This window comes from Oncorhynchus keta, chromosome 34, assembly GCF_023373465.1.
Source record: "Oncorhynchus keta strain PuntledgeMale-10-30-2019 chromosome 34, Oket_V2, whole genome shotgun sequence".
NCBI lineage: Eukaryota > Metazoa > Chordata > Actinopteri > Salmoniformes > Salmonidae > Oncorhynchus > Oncorhynchus keta.
This window is the reverse complement of record NC_068454.1, coordinates 46,321,372-46,344,012: the sequence shown is the minus strand read 5'-3', so window position 1 is coordinate 46,344,012 and position 22,641 is coordinate 46,321,372.

Sequence of the window (22,641 nt, the reverse complement as noted above, 5' to 3'; positions counted from 1 at the left end):
ATTGAGAAATCTTGGATTATTACTCAGAACTGTGTCTTGCTCCTGACTCTGCATTTATTCATTTGTACCTACGTCCTCACAAAACTTTAACAATGATTTATAATTATTCATATTTAAGTGACATTTGCACTAAAATGTGGGTTTTGAAACATGTTTTCCTAGGTCATATAAATTCCCCCAATACAAATCACATATTGGTTTATAGAGAAAAAATATTCTGGGTACCACAGTAAATGTATTGTAGGGAGTACTCAGTAGGGTCTGTAGAATGTATACACTATATATACAAAAGCATGTGGACACCTCTTCAAATTACTGGATTTGGGTATTTCAGCCGCACCCTTTGCTAGCAGGTGTATAAAATTAAGCACACAGCTATGAAATCTCCATAGACAAACATTTGCAATAGAATAACCTTACTGAGGGGCTAAGTAACTTTCAATGTGGCACCGTCATAGGATGCCACCTTTTCAAGAGGTCAGTTTGTCAATTTCTGCCACGCTAGACCTGTCCCGGTCAACTGTAAGTGCTGTTATTGTGAAGTGGAAACGTCTAGGAGCAACAAAGGCTCAGCCGCAAAGTGGTCGCTCACAAGCTCACAGAATGGGACCGCTGAGTGCTGAAGAACGTAGGGCTTTAAACTTATCTGTCCTTGGTTGCAACACTCACTACCGAGTTCTAAACTGCCTCTGGATGCTGCGTCACCACAAGAGCTGTTAGTCGGGAGCTTCATGCTCAATTCCAAGCATCGGCTGAAGTGGTGTAAAGCACGCCGACATTGGACTTTGGAGCAGTGGAAACGCACTCTCTGGAGTGATGAATCACGCAACACCATCCTGAGCAGGCAAAATCCTGAGTTGAAATCAAAACAGGAAGTCAGAAATCTGAGCTTGTATGTATTCACCAGAGTCCCCAATGAAATCCCCTTGAGATATGAATGATGTTGCACTGCCTAGGGGTTCCACTAGATGTCAACCATCAATATAAATTATAATGAGGCTTCTATGTTGTTGTGGGAGTGAATGAGAGCAGAATATATCAGATGTCCATCAAGCAGCCATTTTGTGATCTTGTATTTTCCTCATGGTAGTCACTTGTGTTCCATTGCTCACGTAGACAAGAAGGAATACTCCGGTTGGAACTTTATTGAAGCTATATGTTAAAGACATCCTAATGATTGATTCTGTACTTAGTTTGAAATGTTTCTTCGACCGGTAATATCACTTTTTGAAGTATTTGTCCGATATAACGCTGACCAGAATTAGCGTTTGGAAATGTATACCAAACGCTCTAACAAAAGAAGGTATTTGGACACAAATAACGGACATTTTCGATCAAAACCTGGGATTCCTGGAGTGCTTTCTGATGTAGATTATCAAAGGTAAGGGAATATTAATCATGTAATTTCTTGTCTATGTTGATGCCATCTTTGCGGCTGTGGTATTTTTACTTTTGAGCGCTATCTCAGATTATTGCATGCATTTCTTTTTCCGTAAAGTTTTTTTTAAATTCTGACACAGCGGTTGCATTAAGGAGAGGTATATCTATAATTCTGTGTATAACTTGTATTATCATCTACATTTATAATGAGTTTTTCTGTTGAATGATGTGGCTATACAAAATCACTTGATGTTTTTGGAACTAGTGAATCTAGTTTAAAAAAATATATAAATATTAACTTTGTCAAACAAAACATGCATGTATTGTGTAACATGAAGTCCTATGAGTGTCATCTGATGAAGATAATTCAAGGTTATTGATTAATTTCATCTTTATTTCTGGTTTTTGTGAATGCTATATTTTGCTGGAAAATGGCTGTGCTTATTATGGTTTGGTGGAGACCTAACATAATCGTTTGTAGTGCTTTCGCTGAAAAGCCTATTTGAAATCGGACACGTTGGTGGGATTAACCACGAGAAAAGCTTTAAAATGATATGACACATGTATGTTTTAGGAATTGTAATTATGAGATTTCTGTGGTTTGAATTTGGCGCCCTCTATTTTCACTGGTAGTTGTCATATCGATCCCGGTATCGGGATTGCAGCCATAACAGGTTTATGTAACCAGGTAGGCCAGTTGAGAACAAGTTCTCATTTACAACTGCGACCTGGCGAAGATAAAGCAAAGCAGTGCGACACAATCAACAACATAGTTACACATGTAATAAACAAATGTACAGTCACACAATACAAAAAGTATATATACAGTGTGCGAACAGCGTGAGAAGGTAAGGCAATAAATAGGTCATAGTAGCAAAGTAATTACAATTTAGCAGTTGATGATGTGCAAGTAAAAATACTGGTGTGCAAAAAAAGTAAATAAAAAAACATTATGGGGATGAGGTAGGTAGATTGGATGGACTATTTACAGATGGGCTGTGTACAGCTGCAGGCGATCAGTAAGCTGATGCTTAAAGTTAGTGAGGGAGGCGGCCAAAGTAGGTGTTGGCTTTGGGGATCACCATTGAGGTATACCTGCTGGAGCATGTGCTACGGGGGGTGTTGTTAGATGACATAGAGCCAGTGGGAGCCAGTGGGAGCCAGTGGGTCTGGTGACGAATATGTAGCGAGGGCCAGCTGAGTAGAGCATACAGGTCACAGTGGTGGGTAGTATATGGGGCTTTGTTGACAAAACGGATGGCACTGTGATAGACTGCATCCAGTCTGCTGAGTAGAGCGTTGGAGGCTATTTTGTAAATGACATCGCCGAAGTCGAGGATCGGGAGGATAGTAAGTTTTACGAGGGTATGTTTGGCAGCGTGAGTGAAGCAGGCATTTTTGCGAAGTAGGAAGCCGATTCTAGATTTAATTTTGGATTGGAGATGTTTAATGTGAGTCTGGAGGGAGAGTTTACAGTCTAGCCAGACACTTAGAATATGAGGACAACTACAAATTCCTAAGTCAGAACCATCCAGAGTAGTGATGCTAATCGGGGAGGGTGGGAGTGCCGGCAGCGATCGGTTGATAAGCATGCACTTAGTTTTACTAGCGTTTAAGAGCAGTTGGAGGCCAAGGAAGGAGTGTTGTATGGCATTGAAGCTCGTTTGAAGGTTTGTTAATAACTTCTTATGGTATAGGGGGCAGCATTTTCACTTTTGGATGAATAGCGTTCCCAATTTCATCTTCCTGCTACTCATGCCAAGAATATAAGATATGCATATTATTAGTATATTTGGATAGAAAACACTGCCGTTTCTAAAACTGTTTGAATCATGTCTGAGTATAACAGAACTTATGTAGCAGGCAAAACCCCGAGGACTAACTGTTCCAATTTTTTTTGAGGTCTCTGTCTGTTCAGTGAGCTATCATTGGGAAAAAATATTTCTTTGGCACTTGTTTTCAGTTCCTACCGCTTCCATTGGATGTCACCAGTCTTTGGAATTTGGTTGAGGTTATTCCTTTGTGCAATGAAGAAGTACGGCCATTTAGGAAATGGGTAACGCTGTTGAGAGTTGAGCAAGACTTGAAAAGTAGCGTTAGTTTGCTCTCGTCCTCTATTGAAAACAGATAGACCCGGTCAATGTTGTTGTCTGAGGCTACCCGGAACGGATCCCAGTCCATGTGATCGAAGCAATTTTGATGCTTGGAATCTGATTGGTCAGACCAGCATTGGATAGACCTAAGCACGGCCGCTTCCTGTTTTAGTTTTAGTCATGGTCAGAATTGCCAAAAGGAGTTTAGGGGAGGGCCTTGTATGCATTGCAGAAGTTAGAGTAGCAATGGTCGAGCATGTTGCACGCTCATGTACTGCAATCGATACGCTAATAGATATTAGGTAGCCTTGTTCTCAAAGTGGCTATTTAAAATCCCCAGCTACAATAAATGCATCCTCAGGATATATGGTTTCCAGTTTGCGTGAAGTTCCTTGATGGCCGTCTTGGTATCTGCTTGCGGGGGGATATACACGGCTGTGACAATAACTGAGGAGAATACCCTTGGGAGATAATGCGGTCGGCATTTCATTGTGAGGAATTCTAGGTCAGATGAACAAAGAACTTGAGTTTCTGTATGTTATTACAATTACACCATGAGTTGTTAATCATGAAACATACACCCCTGCCATTCTTCTTACCGGAGAGATGTTTATTCCTGTCGGCGGGCTGTACCGACTCCGACAGCAAGTTCCAAGCTAGCCATGTTTCCGTGAAACAGAGTATGTTACAATCCCGGATATCTCTTTGGAAAGCAACTCTTGCCCTGATTTTGTTGGTTTGTTAACTAGGGACCTGGCATTTGTGAGTAATATACTCGGAAACGGTGAGATGTGTGCGTACAACCCGAAGCCTCACTAGAAGACCGGTCCGGCAACATTTCCTCCAGTGGCGTTGTTTTGGGTCTGCCTCTGGAATCAATTGAAATGCCCTGGGAGGTGCAGAGAAAGGATCCGCTTTGGGAAAGTTGTATTCCTGCTCGTAATGTTGGTTGTGCTGGTAAATTGACGTCTCTTTGATATCCAATTGTTCTTCCCGGCTGTTCCGCTAGCGGAACCCCTCGACAACATTCCGCTGAAAAGGAAGCGTGCGAAATTAAAACATATTTTTTTGAAATATGTCACTTTCACACATTATAACCTGTTAGAGATAGGGGGTAGTATTTCCCCTTTGGATGAATTGCATGCCCATAGTGAACTGCATCAAAATCTGTCCTAAATTGCTAATATATGCATATTATCATTAATATTGGATGGAAAACACTCTGAAGTTTCTAACACCGTTTGAATTATGTCTGTGAACTCACAGGGCAGGCAATCTTCCAAACTAGTTTTGAAATCCTGAAAGTTGGGGGAACTTTGACGTCATCGCCCCCTCCCTTCCCAACAAGTTATGGATCTGGAAACACTTCCTATTGTCTTCCACTAGATGTCCTCATTCAGTAGAAAGTGTAATGGAGCATTTGCTGTGAACTTTGACCTAATGGGAAGGAAAGTAGTAAGTGTCGCAAAAGATTTCCATGTGCTTGAAGGCGCGTTTGCGTTCGAGTGTTTCGGCTGTTCCAATCAGCCCAAGATGAAGATGAATGGCCCGGTTGGAATGCTATTCGATCTGTATGATTATAACATCCTGAAGATTGATTCTGCACTTAGTTCCACCAGTTTCGTCGACTTGTAATATGTAATTTGGAAGTTTTGATGCAAAGTTATCCTGGACCAGAAGTCATTTTTTTGAGGCATTTGAGCTGAAAGTGGTAGCAAATGCTGCTACTCGGACACTAGAATTTAACATTATGAAACAAAACGATTTATTGTTGAACTAGGACTCCTTGCACTACATTCTGATGGAAGATCATCAAAGGTAAGGGAATATTTATGTTGTAATTTTGTATTTCTGTTGACTTCAACATAGCGGAGAAATATTGTTACGTCTGAGCGCCGTCTCAGATTATTGCAATGTTAGGATTTTTCCGTAACTTAAAAAAAGTGACACAGCGGTTACATTAAGAACCAGTATCTTTTTAATTATATGTAGAACATGTATCTTTAGTCAAAGTTTATGATGAGTATATCTGTTATCTGGCGTTTCTTTCTATAATTCCTCCGGACATTTTGGAGAATTGTCTGAACATGGCGTCAATGTAAACCGAGATCTATGGATATAAAATGCATATTATCGAACAAAACATAAATGTACTGTGTAACATGTCATATGACTGTCATCTGATGAAGATTTTCAAGAGGTTAGTGAATTATTTTTTTAAATCCTGCTTTTGTCAATTTATATTTTGCTGGACAAAATGGCTACGTTTTTTTATTTGTTTTGGTGGTGGTCTAACATAAATATATGCTGTGTTTTCGCCGTAAACCATTTAAAAAATCTGACACGCTGGGTAGAGGAACAAGGTGTTTATCTTTCATTTGAGGTATTGGACTTGTTAATGTGTGGAGGTTAAATATTTCTATGAATATTTTTGCATTCCCTGCGCCACCGTTTCAGCTGAACGGGAGGGTGGAGTTCCTGTAGGGGAACCTATAGGCTTAAGAAGTTTTAACCTTTTTGGGATAGGGGGCAGGATTTTCATTTTTGGATGAATAGCGTGCCCAGAGTGAACTGCCTCCTACACTGTCCCAGATATAAATATATGCATATTATTATTATTACTATTGGATAGAAGACACTCTGAAGTTTCTAAAACTGTTTGAATTATGTCTGTGAGTATAACAGAACTCGGATGGCAGGCGAAAACCTGAGAAAAATCCAACCAGGAAGTGGGATATCTGAGGTTTGTAGTTTTTCAAAGCTTGGCCCTCCGAATACACAGTGTCTATGGAGTCAAGTTGCACTTCCTATGGCTTTCACTAGATGTCAACCGTCTTTAAAAACTGGTTTGAGGATTCTACTATAAAGGAGGGGCTCATGAGACCGGTTTTAGTCAGTGGTCTGGCAGAGTTAGCTCTTGTTAGCCGTGCTTTTCTTCAGACAAAGGAATTCTCCGGTTGGAAGCTTATTGATGTTTTATGTTAAAAACATCCTAAAGATGTATGGAATCAATCGTTTGACTTGTTTCTACAACCTGTAATGGAACTTTTTGAGTTTGTCTGCACGAGGTGCTCACGCCTCATGAAGAAGAATTACTGGGCTGAACAAGCTAACAACAAGTGACTATTTGGACATAAATGATGGACTTTATGGAACAACTCAGTCATTTATTGTTGAACTGGGATTCCTGTGAGTGCCTTCTGATGAAGATCATCAAAGAAAGGAATTGTAAATATTTGGCTGGATTGAGCTCTGAGCGCCGTTCTCAAATTATGCCTTTCCATAAAGTTTTTTTGAAATCTGACAGAGGTTGCATTAACCTCTTAAGCCCACCCGACACGCAGGCGCCCCATCTAGCCATCTGGAAATGCAAATGCGCTGCGCTAAATGCTAATAGCACTCGTTAAAACTCAAACGTTCATTAAAACACATATGCAGGGTACTGAATTAAAGCTACACTCGTTGTGAATCCAGCCAACAAGTCAGATTTTTAAAATGCTTTTCGGCGAAAGCATGAGAAGCTATTATCTGATAGCATGCAACACCCCGAAATACCTGAAGGGGACGTAAACAAAATAATTAGTATAGCCGGCGCTACACAAAACGCAGAAATAAAATATAAAACATTCATTACCTTTGACGAGCTTCTTTGTTGGCACTCCTATATGTCCCATAAACATCACTATTGGGTCTTTTTTTTTATTAAATCCGTCCATATATACCCTAAATATTGATCTATGAAAAGTGTGTGATCCAGGAAAAAACACAGTTTTAAAACGCAAGGTCATTTTTTAAAAATTAAGTCGACGATAGACTTTCACAAAACACTTCTAAATACTTTTGTAATCCAACTTTAGGTATTAGTAAACGTTAATAATCTATCAAATTGATCACGGGGCGATGTGTATTCTATAGCTCCACGTCTTGAAATCATGGTCGAAAATTTCTCCTCCAAAACATCCTGTCGGAGACCGGAAGGAATGGGCTCTCTCTTACTCGTTTGACCAAGAAACAAAGCCCAGGCAATTGACAAGACTGGCGATATCGTGTGGAAGCTGTAGGACTTGCAATCTCAGCCCCATGTAATTTGGTTTCCCATAAACAATACATGCAAGTGGCGTATTGATACTTTTTCCAGTTTTCAGTGATCAGTTTTTCTTGCGCTTTTCGATGAAACACAAGCTCTGTTATAGTCACAGCCGTGATTTAACCAGTTTTAGAAACGTCTGAGTGTTTTCTATCCACACATACTAATCATATGCATATACTATATTCCTGGCATGAGTAGCAGGACGCTGAAATGTTGCGAGATTTTTAACAGAATGTTCGAAAAAATTAGGGGGTAGGATTAACAGGTTAACGTCTTGTTAATCCAGCCGCGTGTCAGATTTCAAAAAGGCTTTAAAGCGAAAACAAATTGTGCGATTATCTGAGGACAGCGCCCCGCATACAAACACATAAAAAACATATTTCAACCAGCCAGGTGCGCCACAACTGTCAGAAATAGAGATATAATTCATGTCTTACCTTTGAAGGTTTTCTTCCGTTGGCACTCCAAAATGTCCCTGAAACATCACAAATGGTCCTTTTGTTCGATAATGTCCTTGTTTATGTCCCAAGAAATACACCGGTTTCAACTCGCCCAACAAGCCCACAAAGTATCTAATAAGTTACCTGTAAACTTGGTCCAAACATTTCAAACAACGTTCCTAATCCAACCTCAGGTACCCTAAAACGTAAATAATCGATCAAATTTAAGACTAAATAAACTGTTTCCAATACCAGATAACAACAACGTGAAGCATGCTCAAGTTCACGCACATCAAAACAGTAGAGTCCACCTGGAGTGACACTTACAATGTATAGCACTACTTCTTCATTTCTCAAAAGAAAAACATTGAACAATTTTTAAAGACTGTTGACGTCTAGTGGAAGCCATAGGAATTGCAACCAGGTTCCTAATAATAAGGGTATCCCATAGAAATATGGAAAATCGTATCCCCTCAATTATTTTTTCCCCTGGATGGTTTGTCCTCTGGGTTTCGCCTGCCATATCAGTTCTGTTATACATTATTTTAACCGTTTCAGAAACTTTAGTGTTTTCTATCCAAATCTACCAATTATAAGCATATGCATATCCTAGCCTCTAAGTAACAGGCAGTTAACTTTGGGCATGCTTTTCATCCGGAGGTGAAAATACAGCCCCCTTCCCAAGAGAGGTTAACGGGAAGGAGCGGGATATCAACTTTGATAGCGTCCTCAAACATGCACTCATCACCAACAGTTGAAGGCGTCTGTTGTTTTCAGTGTCGGCCATGGGAGTCGAACTGTCGCTGGGTTGGCCTGATGGAGAATGCCCAGCGTAAAAAAACTGAAGCCAACGTCAGTAGGCCGAGGAACTGTTGGAACTCTAACACCGACATGGAAACAGTTGAGGCAGGATAGGATTTTGTTGCTCTCACCTCAGGGAGATGTGCCCTCATTACGGTTGAGTCTATGGATATCCAGAGGTAGATCACCTTCCGTGAGGGGATCAGGTTACTCTTCTCCTTGTTTAAGGGTGAGGCCTTCGAACTCGATTGTGGTTCAAGAGGGTGCTTGTGTCTGTTGTGGCTTGTTCCTTGGATGGGGCAGACAATCCAATAGTCCAGGTAAGGCATTAACTCCTCCAGTACAATGTGCCAACACAGCGAAAGGCAAAGGCCAGTGGGCCAGCCAAAATTCTGCAGAAACAATGTCCACCATGCAATGTGAGACTCCTGTCAGATAGGCACTGGCCCAAAACTCTCTCACCAAATTGAAATATTTAACACGAATAGCAAATAAACAAGTAACAGATCAATTTTCTCAGTACCTGTTATTAAATTAAGCTCACACTGACCAGAACAATTTTATGTGGGGTCCTCTCGCAAATTGCATGGTTTGCTGCTACATTGTTGTGGACATATGACAGATAAGCTTTCATTCATTGTACAGAGGCTTTAGCAACCCAAAAAAGGAAATAGCTAAATAAGCTATTTTTCTCACCGTTTAAGAAATAGCCAGAATAGTAGTGTTTCACTGTTAAAATAATATTGCATTGCATTAGGACTGCTTGTGTTTTATTTCCAATGAACACTTATATCACCCATGCATGTTATTAAATTACACTGCATGATAACTAATTGATAGGCGATATAATACTAGATTGGAAATCCTAGACATCCTAATGTAAACTAAATGCATTGGATACAAAACATACACTGGCATATTATAAAGGAGAACATTTTCAATTATATATGCATGCATATCAAACATGAATATACAGTACCAGTCAAAAGTTAGGGGTTTTCTTTATTTTTACTATTTTCTACATTGTAGAATAATAGTGAAGATATCAAAACTATGAAATTACAAGTTTGGAATCATGTAGTAACCAAAAAAGGTTAAACAAATCAGCAAATATTTTACATTTTAGATTCTTTAAAGTAGCCACCCTTTGCCTTGATGACAGCTTTGCACACTCTTGGCATCCTCTCAACCAGCTTCATGAAGAATGCTTTTCTAACAGTCTTGAATGAGTTCCCACATATGCTAAGCACTTGTTGGCTGCTTTTCCTTCACTCTGCGGTCCAACTCATCCCAAACCATCTCAACTGGGTTGAGGTTGGGTGATTGTGGAGGCCAGGTCATCTGATGCAGCACTGCATCACTCTCCATGGTCAAATAGCCCTTACACAGACTGGAGGTGTGTTTTAGGTCATTGTCCTGTTGGAAAAAAAACGATAGTCCCACTAAGGGAAAACAAGATGAGATGGCGTATCACTGCAGAATGCTGTGGTAGCCATGCTAGTTAAGTGTGCCTTGAATTCTAAATAAATCACAAACGGAGTCACCTGCAAAGTACCCCCACACCATCCCACCTCCTCCTCCATGCTTCACGGTGGGAACCACACATGCGGAGATAATCCGTTCACCTACTTTGCATCTCACAAAGACACAGCTGTTGTAACCAAAAATCTCAAATTTGGACTCATCAGACCAAAGGATAGATTTCCACCGGTCTAATGTCCATTGATCATGTTTCTTGGACCAAGCAAGTCTCTTCTTCGTATTGGTGTCCTTTAGTAGTGGTTTCTTTGCAGCAATTTGACCATGCAGGTCTGATTCACGCAGTCTCCTCTGAACAGTTGATGTTAACATGTGTATGTTACTTGAACTCTGAAGCATTAATTTGGTTGCAATCTGAAGTGCAGTTAACTGAACTTATCCTATGCAGCAGAGGTAACTCTGGGGCTTCCTTACCTGTGGCGATCCTCAGGAGAGCCAGATTCATCATATCATTTGATAGTTTTTGCAACTGCACATGCATAAACTTTCAAAGTTCTGGCCTGCTCGCCTCCCTACCACTGAGGAAGTACAGTTCCCGCTCAGCCCAGTCAAAACTGTTCGCTGCTCTGGCTCCCCAATGGTGGAACACACTCCCTCACGACGCCAGGACAGCGGAGTCAATCACCACCTTCCGGAGACACCTGAAACCCCACCTCTTTAAGGAATACCTAGGATAGGATAAAGTAATCCTTCTCACCCCCCCCCACCCCTTAAAAGATTTAGATGCACTATTGTAAAGTGGCTGTTCCACTGGATGTCATAAGGTGAATGCACCAATTTGTAAGTTGCTCTGGATAAGAGCGTCTGCTAAATGACTTAAATGTAAATGTAAAATATTCTGGGATTGATTGACCATGTCTTAAATTAATGATGGACTGTCGGTTCTCTTTGCTTATTTGAGCTTTTTTTGCCATAATGTGGACTTGGTCTTTTACCAAATAGGGCTATCTTCTGTATACCACCCCTACCTTGTCACAACACAACTGATTTGCTCAAATGCATTAACTTCTTGCGTCGAGCAATCCCGTATCCGGGAGCGTAATCATTGCCTCAAGCTCATTAGCAAAACGCAACGTTAACTATTCATGAACATCGCAAATGAAATGAAATAAATATATTGGCTCACAAGCTTAGCCTTTTGTTAACAACACTGTCATCTCAGATTTTCAAAATATGCTTTTCAACCATAGCTACACAAGCATTTGTGTAAGAGTATTGATAGCTAGCATAGCATTAAGCCTAGCATTCAGCAGGCAACATTTTCACAAAAACAAGAAAAGCATTCAAATAAAATAATTTACCTTTGAAGAACTTCGGATGTTTTCAATGAGGAGACTCTCAGTTAGATAGCAAATGTTCAGTTTTTCCAAAAAGATTACTTGTGTAGGAGAAATCGCTCCGTTTTGTTCATGTTTGGCTAAGAAAAAAAATAAAAAATTCAGTCATTACAACGCCAAACTTTTTTCCAAATTAACTCCATAATATCGACAGAAACATGGCAAACGTTGTTTAGAATCAATCCTCAATGTGTTTTTCACATATCCATTCGATGATAAATCATTCGTGGCAGTTTGGCTTCTCCTCTGAACCAAATGGAAAAATGCACGCAGCTGGAGGTTACGCAATAATTGCAACGGAGGACACCAAGCGAGCACCTGGTAAATGTAGTCTCTTATGGTCAATCTTCCAATGATATGCCTACAAATACGTCACAATGCTGCAGACACCTTGGGCAAACGACAGAAAGTGTAGGCTCATTCCTTGCGCATCCACAGCCATATAAGGAGACATTGGAAAGCAGCGCCTCCAAAATCTGGGGCATTTCCTGTTTGAAATTTCATCTTGGTTTCGCCTGTAGCATCAGTTCTGTGGCACTCACAGATAATATCTTTGCAGTTTTGGAAACGTCAGTGTTTTCTTTCCAAAGCTGTCAATTATATGCATAGTCGAGCATCTTTTCGTGACAAAATATCTTGTTTAAAACGGGAACGTTTTTTTTTATCCCAAAATTAAGAGCGCCCCCTATATCGAAGAAGTTAAGGAAAGAAACTCCACAAATTAACTTTTAACAAGGCACACATGTTAATTGAAATGCATTCCAGTTGACTACCTCATGAAGCTGGTTGAGATAATGCCAATAGTACGCAAAGCTGTTATCGAGGCAAAGGGTGGCTACTTGGAAGAATATAAAATGTAAAATATTTGCTGATTTGTTTAACACTTTTTTTTGGTTACTACATGATTCCATATGTGTTATTTCAGAGCTTTGATGTCTTCACTATTATTCTACAATGTTGAAAATAGTAAAAATAAAGAACCTCTAGAATGAGAAGGTGTGTCCACACTTATGACTCGTACTTGTATATTAAGTTAAATGAATACTCCATTGAAATATTATGAATGCCTTTCCCTCCTTGCAGTGGAGTAGACAGACGAACTGCAGCCCCTAGATGCACAAACCTCAACCAGAACCATGGGTATACATCAACAGTTCTTTTTTATATAAATATTAACCCTTCTATTGGTTTTCTTGTATCTGTGTATGAATTTTTATAACACAGTCCATTGTACAAAATAAGTAAAGTTTCAAGTGTTATTAGTCGTACATACAGGATACATATGGTCCAACAAAATGCTTATTTGCAGGTTTTTTTTCTCGACAATGCAACAAAAATAAGAAATAATAAAATATAATACGAACAACGTTAATGGCTCAGTAGAATATAATAAAGCTTTTAGCATCCCCAAGTGAGGGGCATCAAGGAGATAAACATTCAAAACCTGGTTTAGTGCGAGGGCTAATTTTTTTCATGACATCCACGGGCTTTTTATACACAGGACAGGAGTTAACATGTTTTTGTTCCAGTCTTTTACTAACATATTGTGTTCTAAATTGTAGACAAGGAATAGTTGAACACGGTATTTGCAGGAATAAAAACTTGCACACAGTGCACTACCCTGGGGCAGAAATAACCAGTCTGTATTTTAGAATGAACTTCATCTGTTACAATGAGCTGACAATTCTCCATGACAGAGAACAACGTGTGGATCTACTTCTAACATAGTGATGTTGCACACTGCTGAGTAAACTCCTGGGATAGTGTGATTTTCCTTGTGGATGGGAGGTTCCCAAGTTCTTTACATCGTTCTGTGGATGGGGTGGGATGTGCTTCAACTTGAGGAGAACAGAGTAGAAACATAAGGCCAAAGGAGGAGAAATGAACATCGCTGCTCAAGTTTCAGTGCTGGTTCAAATTGCAGAGAACCCCAATTACCTTTTTAATGGTTTTGTAAACAGTTTTACATATTCATGGGCTTACACTGATTTACTTTTAATTGATAATTTCATTATTGAAAATGTGTTTTTATATGCAATGGTGAAATACAATGGTAAGGGAAAGTGACAATAAGAAAGTTAGCTAACGTTAGGTGAACAGACACTGCATCCATGTATTGACTGATAATGTAAGAATCTACAAATAACTTGTCTGGATAGCAAGCCGAGAATGAACAAAACACAGCTGCATTTCCTACATTTTTAATCAGATGTTGTTAAAATGTCTTGCCTCCAAACCAGCTGGGCACGACTTGTCTGTCCTGCCAAGGAGTGAAGTCAACACATCAGTTGCCCTCTGTCCCTGAAGACAAATAGAAAAATACCATTTGCTACATTCATCATTAGCTGGCTAGCAAATTCACCAATTCAGGATTAAAAAAACTGTCCGGGTTTTCAGAATTGACACTGCTGATTTTATGATTTGATTTAGTTTCATTCATCCTTAAACAGAATGAGATTGCCTGCCACCTGGCTATTGCGCCTGATAAGCGGGCTGATAGACAGCAGTGATTCAACATTTTAATTCAGAATTCATTCAGAAATTAATTAATACATTTTTTAAAATCAAATTTGGTGAATAAATAAAAGTTATTTCTCTGGATCATTTTCTCTCAAGCAGGGAATTCAGTCTGCCATTAATTTGTCCGTTTTTGGAATTTTTGCTGTGTCGCAAGGTGTTTTTGGATAGCCTCCCCGGCAAAGGGAGCAAAATAGTATGTTTCCATGTTTTCCAGACCTCCCAAGTATGCTAATAGAACTTCCGGTTAACTTAGTACATACTTTCCTTTTCGGGTTCTTATGTTTGGAATCACACTTGAAAAATGAAAGTTGACTTATGTACTCACTATATGCTCTAGATAGAACTCAAGTATGCATTTTGGAAAGCACCCCTTGTGTTGAAAAATGTAGTTAGCTAGCTAATGTTAACATGCTAGGTGTGTCTCACGTAACACCCTTGGTACAGATACCCTGAGAACAAGAATCAGGGAAAACAAGACCATCGAACCCAGCTAACGTTAGCTAGCAAGTAGCGACCGTAGCATATTTGCCAGCTTTAGGTAGCTAGCTAGCTGCAGCCCACCTGATTTTCAACCTTTCGAAGTTCTCCCATGTCATCCCTCCTCCGCACACTCCACTGGCTTCCAGTCTAAGCTCACATCCACAATAAGACCACGGTGCATGCCTATGGAGCAACTAAAGATACTGGCCCTCCCTACCTTCAGGCTATATTCCAACCCTACACCCCAAACCTGAGCACTCCGTTCTGCCAACCCTGGTCTCTTGAGCTCCAAGGGTGGAACCAGCTTCTCCCTGCCCATCTTCTGAAAACACCTGAAACCCTTCAAAGTGTATCTTAAATAATCCTCCTCCTCACCTCAAATCACCCACCCCCCAAAAAAAACAAACAAATATAAAACCTTCACTGAACCAACACTTGCACTTGACCCCCCCAGGCTGTAATCACCACCAGTAACATGTTATTACAGTGTAACAATGAATTATTACAATTAATCACAACACTAATAAGGACCCCTTAACAGTACATCAACACCTGTACCTACATATTGAAATCAAGAATTTAAAAAATGATAAAGGGAAAAAGAAATCAGCTTACTGTTGTGCAATGTCACACATCTCTATCAATCAAGACTAGGGTGGGCATGTTTAATTTGTAGCTTTTCTGCACTCTCCTCCCCCCACAAGGAAAGTGCAGAGCTACTGTACAACAGACAATTATTTTGGTCAGGACAATTTGGTGTTGTCTGGAGCTAGCGGATGCTGTTGAATCGCACCAGTATCGTTCCACTGGGGGGCTTGGCATAAGCACAAGCTGAGAAATGAAGGATTTTAACAGGGTTTGAGAAGGGCGTGTGAGGAGAGGTGAGGCTTTGTATAATGCATACAGGATTTGCTTGCAGGCCGAAAATCTGTTCTAACGAGTCACTAAGGCAAACGTAAAATTATTTTGTCCAAATCAGACATCCAGTCTTTATTTTCCAGTCAACATTTACGTTACATTGACATCCAGCAGAAACTCAGTCAGAGACTCACAGGAGCAACCTGGGTCAATCTCCCCGCCCAAGAGTACAAGGACAGATCCCCCACCCAGTCGAATCGGGGACCTGAACGAGTAACCTCTCGGCCACCCAACCGCCAGGCCACGAACCATCCAAGATCCCCCCCACAGTTTTCCTCCAGAGCTGCCCCTCAACCATCCAATAACTTTCCACAACTTTCCCCCTGAATAAAACCTTCCCCTCCACTCCAAGGTTATACATATATTCTGTTGAATACTTTAATCCAATATTAAAGTTTGATCAGAGAAGTGGGAGCAATGTTGGATGTTTTCTGTTTTTGAATTGAGGTTCTTTGAGAGGCAGTGTGGCTCCGTATGGCCCTATTTCTGAGGTAGACAATTTACCTCCCAGCTAATGCACATACATTTATCTGCGCTAACACAAGGTCAGCGATGTAACTGGAACTGAAAGTGCTCTGTGGCACTATGGGATTGGATCTATCCCACAGGATTCTGGATTCCATATTCTTTTAAATGACAGGTAGTATCTCCCCTCCCCCAAGACCACATTTTAAAACTTTCTTCAGTCCACTTTTTTCCCTCAGGGTTTAAAAAACAAATGATGGCTGTTTATATTGTTGCAACAGGATAGCGCTACATTTGTGTGTACAATATTATCACAATTATCACAAGAACATTGTAACACGCTCATCACAAATATAGATTTAGGTTATCATTGAGAAATGATCAACAGTTGAACCACTACAAGTAGTTTGCCTTTTATCAAAGAAGTTTTCCTGAGTGTATCCCTCTTGCTTTAAATGACAATCAACAGCTGCCTTTCCGTCACCGCTCCCATCCCCGGGGCATCAGAAGGTCAGGTGAAGGTGGACTGAGGGATTATGGGAGCTCGGTGACTGGCCCCTTGCCCTCCATAAAGAGGAGTTAATAGCTCAGAGTGGAGTGGGAGGTCTCCACTGTCGCCGTGGCCCTGAAAACGGATGCCTTTTATTGACCCCCCCCAGCTACTACCCATGGGCTCCCAGTAGTAGAACCAGGACTTTTCTAAAGAATTTACGGTTAATGTACCAGTCTTAATGAAACCGCCACGGTCCGCCAGCCCTTTCACGGAGAGCGGGCCTCACTGAGTGCCCGTAAAGATCCCCTTTGTGGGCAGTGGTCCAAAGGGGTATGGTGGTGGGAGAAGGGGTGGAGGAGGGGGGTGCTAAAGCAGAGAGCAGACTCCCCTAGCCCTTTTTAACTGCTGCTCGGATCAATGTCATTCTGACCACAGGGACCGATACTGAAGTGTGAAGGTTGGATGAGTTTGTGTGGAAGTTAATGGGAACTGAGAGAAATGGAGAATAGAGAGAAAATGGACAGTGTGAATATGGATCCCAATGTGACAGAACTACGACGACATGGGTCACCAGCTGTGACATGATTTTGGTATTTTTTTAGATACTGTATGTTGGGTTTGAATCAGTCCATTTATAGGCATTTGTATTGTGACATATTTCAGAGGAGGCCGGAATGGATAAGGGAATAGACATTTGATTCATAAAACTATAGTAAATGAATAATACAACAATGTCTATCCATTTTGGTGACACCTGCCTGATGGAAACAAAACATGTTTGGGTAAAATTTCCAAATGTTGACAAAACAAAATACGGTAGATAAAGGGGGGGGGGGGGTTCTTTTTCTTTGGGTAAAATGAAATATCTGAGAAATATTAGCGCTTATGCGCAAATATCCAACATCCACACTGTTGGCTAGAGTGCATGTGCTAATATCAGAGTGACCACATTTGCTACATAACACACATGTTCTTTTGAGAAAAACATCAGTAGAGTTGAAAATGTGATGGAAACCCTTTTAACATAGGAATTTAACCGTGAAAGGTATTTTTATGTGCACTGTGATCATGCACAGCCTTTTATCCACAACAAGTAAATTTGATCGTGGGAAAATGTTCATGAAAATCTGTCACCAATTGGATGGAAGCCTAGCTACCCTAAAAAGCATTGCCTGATAATGCCCTAGCATTTGCATTGTCGTCGGCCATTTTGGCATGAATAAAGGCATAAAGACATTAGGCTCAATTTTGACAGCACTAATAAGTGGCACAAGCATCAAGAAAGCATCAATAACAAGTAGTGGAATTTCTTTCAACACCTCTTCTGCAACATTCAGAATTATGGCAATGATCTATAAAGGTTTATATATTGCCTATATTTATACAGGACCAACTTAGGTTTAGCATGTCACGGTGCAGTTATAAAATACATAGCTTTTTTACATTGTCACAGATGAAACTTGCGTTATTGATTAAAGCATTACATTGGACAGTCCAATAATTCTGACAGGCTTTAACAAGCACCCTAAGGCTAAAGTAGGCTTGAGAAAGCACCCATATCAATTTCAAGGTTACCTGCATCAGTTGATGTCAACCATGATCACGGCCCTACCTGGTGTCAATAAGAATCAATGAGTTCTTAAAAAGGTATGCTATCGACTTTCTCCTTCACTGACTTACAGTACATTTGGAAAGTATTCACACCCCTTGACTTTTGTTTTGTTGTGTTACAAAGTGGGATTAACATGGCTTTAATTGTAATGTATTTTGTCAATGATCTACAAAAAAATCATTTTAACATTTGTTAAAAAAAAAAAAAATTAAACATCTTCATTAGATAAGTATTCAACACCCTCAGTCAATATGTTACAATCTTTCTGGGTAGGTCTAAGAGCTGTCGACACCTTGACTATACAACATTTGCCCACTCTTTTCAAAGTTCTTCAAGCTCTGTCAAATTGGTTGTTGATCAATGCTAAACAAACATGTTTTGTTCTTGACAAAGATTTTCAAGTAGATTTAAGTCAAACCTGTAACTCAGCCACTCAGGAACATTCAAGGGTATTCTTGGTAAGCAACTCCAGTGTAGATTTGGTCTTGTGTTTTAGGTTATTGTCCTGCTGAATGGTGAATTAATCTGTGTCTGGTGGAAATCCGACTGAACAAGGATTACATCTCGGATTTTGACTGTGCTTAGCTCCATTCCGTTTATTGTTTATCCCAAAAAACTCCCCAGTCCTTAATGGCTGAGTTAACAAGCATACCCATAACATGATGCAGCAACCACTGTGCTTTACAATATGGAGAGTGGTACTCAGTAATGTGTTGTATTTGATTTGTCCCAAACATAACACTTTGTATTCAGGACAAACTTCATTGCTTTGACATATTTTTTTGCAGTATTCCTATAGTGCTTTGTTGCAAACAGGATACATCTTTTAGAATATTTGTACTCTGTACAGGCTTCCTTTTTTTCACTCTGACAATTAGGTTAATAATGTGGAGTAAATAAAATGTTGTTGATCCATCCTCAGTTTTCTCCAATCACAGCCATTTATATTCTATAACTGTTTTAACTTCTTGGTGACGGGGCAATATTTTCATGTCTGGATGAGATGCATGCCCAAATTCAACTGCATGCTACTATTCCCCAGAAGATAAGATATTCATATTATTAGTAGATTTGGATAAAAAACACTGAAGTTCTGAAACTGTTTGAATCATGTCTGTGAGTATAACAGTACTTATGTAGCAGGCGAAACCCTGAGGGAAAACCATTCAGATTTTTGGGGGTTTCATTGGGGAATCCAGATTTCTAAGGGAACTTCTTGCAGTTCCTACCGCTTCCACTGGATGTCACCAGTATTTAGAAATTGGTTGAGGTTATTCCTTTGTGTAATGAGGAAGTAGCACTGTTCAAAACCAGGGTAACTTCAAGTGTACTGTTTGTTAGATGCACGTGACCAGAAAAGTAGCGTCAGTTTGTTTTCTTCCTGTATTGAACACAGATCATCAGTCTTCAATTTATCGATTATTTACTTTAAAAAATACCTAAAGTTGTATTACAAAAGTAGTTTGAAATGTTTTGGCAAGGTTACAGGTACAGATATGTTGTAGTCACATTGCGCAAGTTGGAACCGGTGTTTCTGGATCAAACACACCAAATAAATGGACATTTTGGATATATATATCAACGGAATTAATTGAAGAAAAGGATCATTTGTGATGTTTATGGGACATATTGGAGTGCCAACAGAAGAAGCTCATCAAAGGTAAGGCACAATTTAGATTTTTATTTCTGCGTTTTGTGTCGCGTCTGCAGGGTTGAAATATGCTTCTCTCTCTTTGTTTACGGAGGTGCTGTCCTCCGATAATAGCATCGTTTGCTTTTGCCGAAAAGCCTTTTTAAAATCTGACTTGTTGGCTGGATTCACAACACATGAAGCTTTAATTTGGTATCTAACGTGTGATTTCATGAAAGTTTGATTTTTATAGTAATTTATTTGAATTGGTTCTCTGCATTTTCTCTGGCTTTTGGCCAGGTGGGACGCTAGCATCCCACATATCCCAGAGAGGTTAGCACACACACAACGCCACTTTCAGAGGAATTTAAGAATGCTATGGGTAGGTAATTGACTTGTACTGTATGTCGATGTTGCCTGCCCTGTTAGATTCCGTAAGGATCGGATGAAGTTGGGATGCATTGTTGACCAAAAACCTCTCGCCATTGGGGCCGATGAGGCCAAAAATAGCTCACAGCCGAAGGAGTGAGACATATCTCTCTGTTCTCAGTCCAGGAAAGTAAAGTCTATTAGAGTTGTTTCCGTTCTTTCTCTGATCAAAGCTGGGAAGTATTGTCAACTCCGTTGGTCTTGAATGAGCAACAGTGCTTTCCACAGGGTTCTCTGGGATGACTGCTTATGTCTGAGTAGGATAGGTTCTCGTCAATAGGTGTATGGTTTCCAAGAAACTGGGATCATTCAGTTCCACTTGGTGTGGCCGCATCTTGAAGAAACTTGATCTAAAGTCTGTTTGCAAGTCCTGTAATTTATAGGGATACTTTGATATGCCGGACAAGACTTCACGGGAACACTGCGTTGGTTCTAAGAATTTAGAGCATTTAGGTTCAGTGAGACACAAGTGTTTACAGAATGTTCCTTCTGTACAAAAACAGTTTAACAGTCCCTACGACGTAATACGTAGCCTGTAGGTACAAAACACACCTTGTGTAAAATCCATACATTGGATGTTACTGCAAAATACCCATTGTGCCCATTTTAATGACATATGAAAGAAGAAAAATATCACAGTATGCTTCAATATTATATCAACCTGTCATGAGTCCATACATTTGATACATTGTTCAGAAAATGTGTTTAAATGTCAATTTTCTCTCCTCTTGGGATACACATCCCAGTACTCAAAAGCCTGACTGGTCATTTACCCAGTAACACATACAGATCACAAGACGGTCTGCTGACTTGACGACGGTGTCTATTTTCTGTCTGCTGAACCCCCTCAGGGCCCCTCAGAGTCATTAAAGTGGAAAGGAAGAGTCGTTTGTTTGTTCTCATGATGGCTTCTAAAGGCTGCACCCCAGACGAGTGCAGCCTTTAGACAGGAGGTAGGGAGGATGGTCTCTGGGTCAGACAGAGTAGCAGCGGAGCTATACAAATGGGAGAGTGCGTTTGCACCCCGGGCAGTTTGCACCCCGGGCAGTAGGAGACAGTGAAATTGAAATGGGTGAAAGACAGGGCACAACTAGCGAGCCTAGAGTTGAGGAGTGTGGTGGTGTGGAGATATTCCAGGTTCTTATGATCAGTCCGTACTAAGAACGGGTGTTCCGCCACCTCCAACCAGTGCCTCCATTCCTCCAACGCCATCTTGACAGCAAAGAGTTCTTGATTTCCCACATCATAGTTCCTCTTTCGGCAGGCGTAAGATGTTGGGAGAGAAAAGTGCAAGGGTGCATCTTTTGTCCTGGGCCGAATGCTGGGACAGGACGGCCCCCACTCAACATCCGAGGCGTCTACGTCCACCACAAGCTGAAGGGACAGGTCCAGGTGGACTAAGATTGGGGCTGCAGTGAACCGATGTTTGAGGTCCGAGAACGCCCGGTCAGCTGCTGGAGACGATGTGAATGCAACCTTGGGAGGGGTGAGTGCTGAGAGCTGTGAAGCCAGGATGCTGTAAACCCGGATGAAACAGCTGTAAAATTAAGCAAATCCCAGGAAACAATGTGGATTGAGGCCAATCCACCACCACTCAACTTTTCTGGATCCATCTGTATATATCCTGCAGCGATGACGTATCCTAGGAAGGAGATGGTGGAGCGATGGAATTCCCACATCTCAGCTTTAATGAAAACATGGTTCTCCAGGAATCGCTGAAGGACCTGTCGGACTTGAAGGACATGCTCTTGAGCTGAACGGGAAAAGACAAGGATGTTATCGAGGTAGACCAACATGAACCGGTTTAGCATGTCCTGGAGCACATCGTTGACAAGGGCCTGGAAAACAGCGTTGGTCAGTCCGAGTGGCATAACTAAGAACTCATGGTGCCCACTTGCCGTGATAACTTGTTTGGGATAGGGGGCAGCATTTTCACTTTTGGATCAGTCCCAGATGCTAATATATGCATATTGTTATTAGTATTGGATAGAAAACACTCATGTTTCTAAAACTGTTTGAATGATGTCTGTGAGTATTACTCATATGGTAGGCAAAAATCTGAGAAAAAAAATCCATCAGGAAGTGGGAAATCTGACGTTTGTAGTTTTTTAACTCACCCCTATCAAATACACAGTGGGGTGTGGGTTATTTTGTACTTCCTAAGGCTTCCACTAGATGTCAACCGTCTTTAGAAAATTGTTTAAGGCAGCTCATGTGAAGGGGCGCCGGATGGGAGCTGTTTGACTAAGGGGTCTGCCTACAGCCTCGTTCTCAGTCACAGACATTCACTTGAGAGGTAGCTCTCATTACATTGCTTTTCTACAGACAATGGAATTCTCCGGTTTGAACATTATTGAACCTTTATGATAAACATCCTAAAGATTGATTCTATACTTAGTTTGACAAGTTTCTCC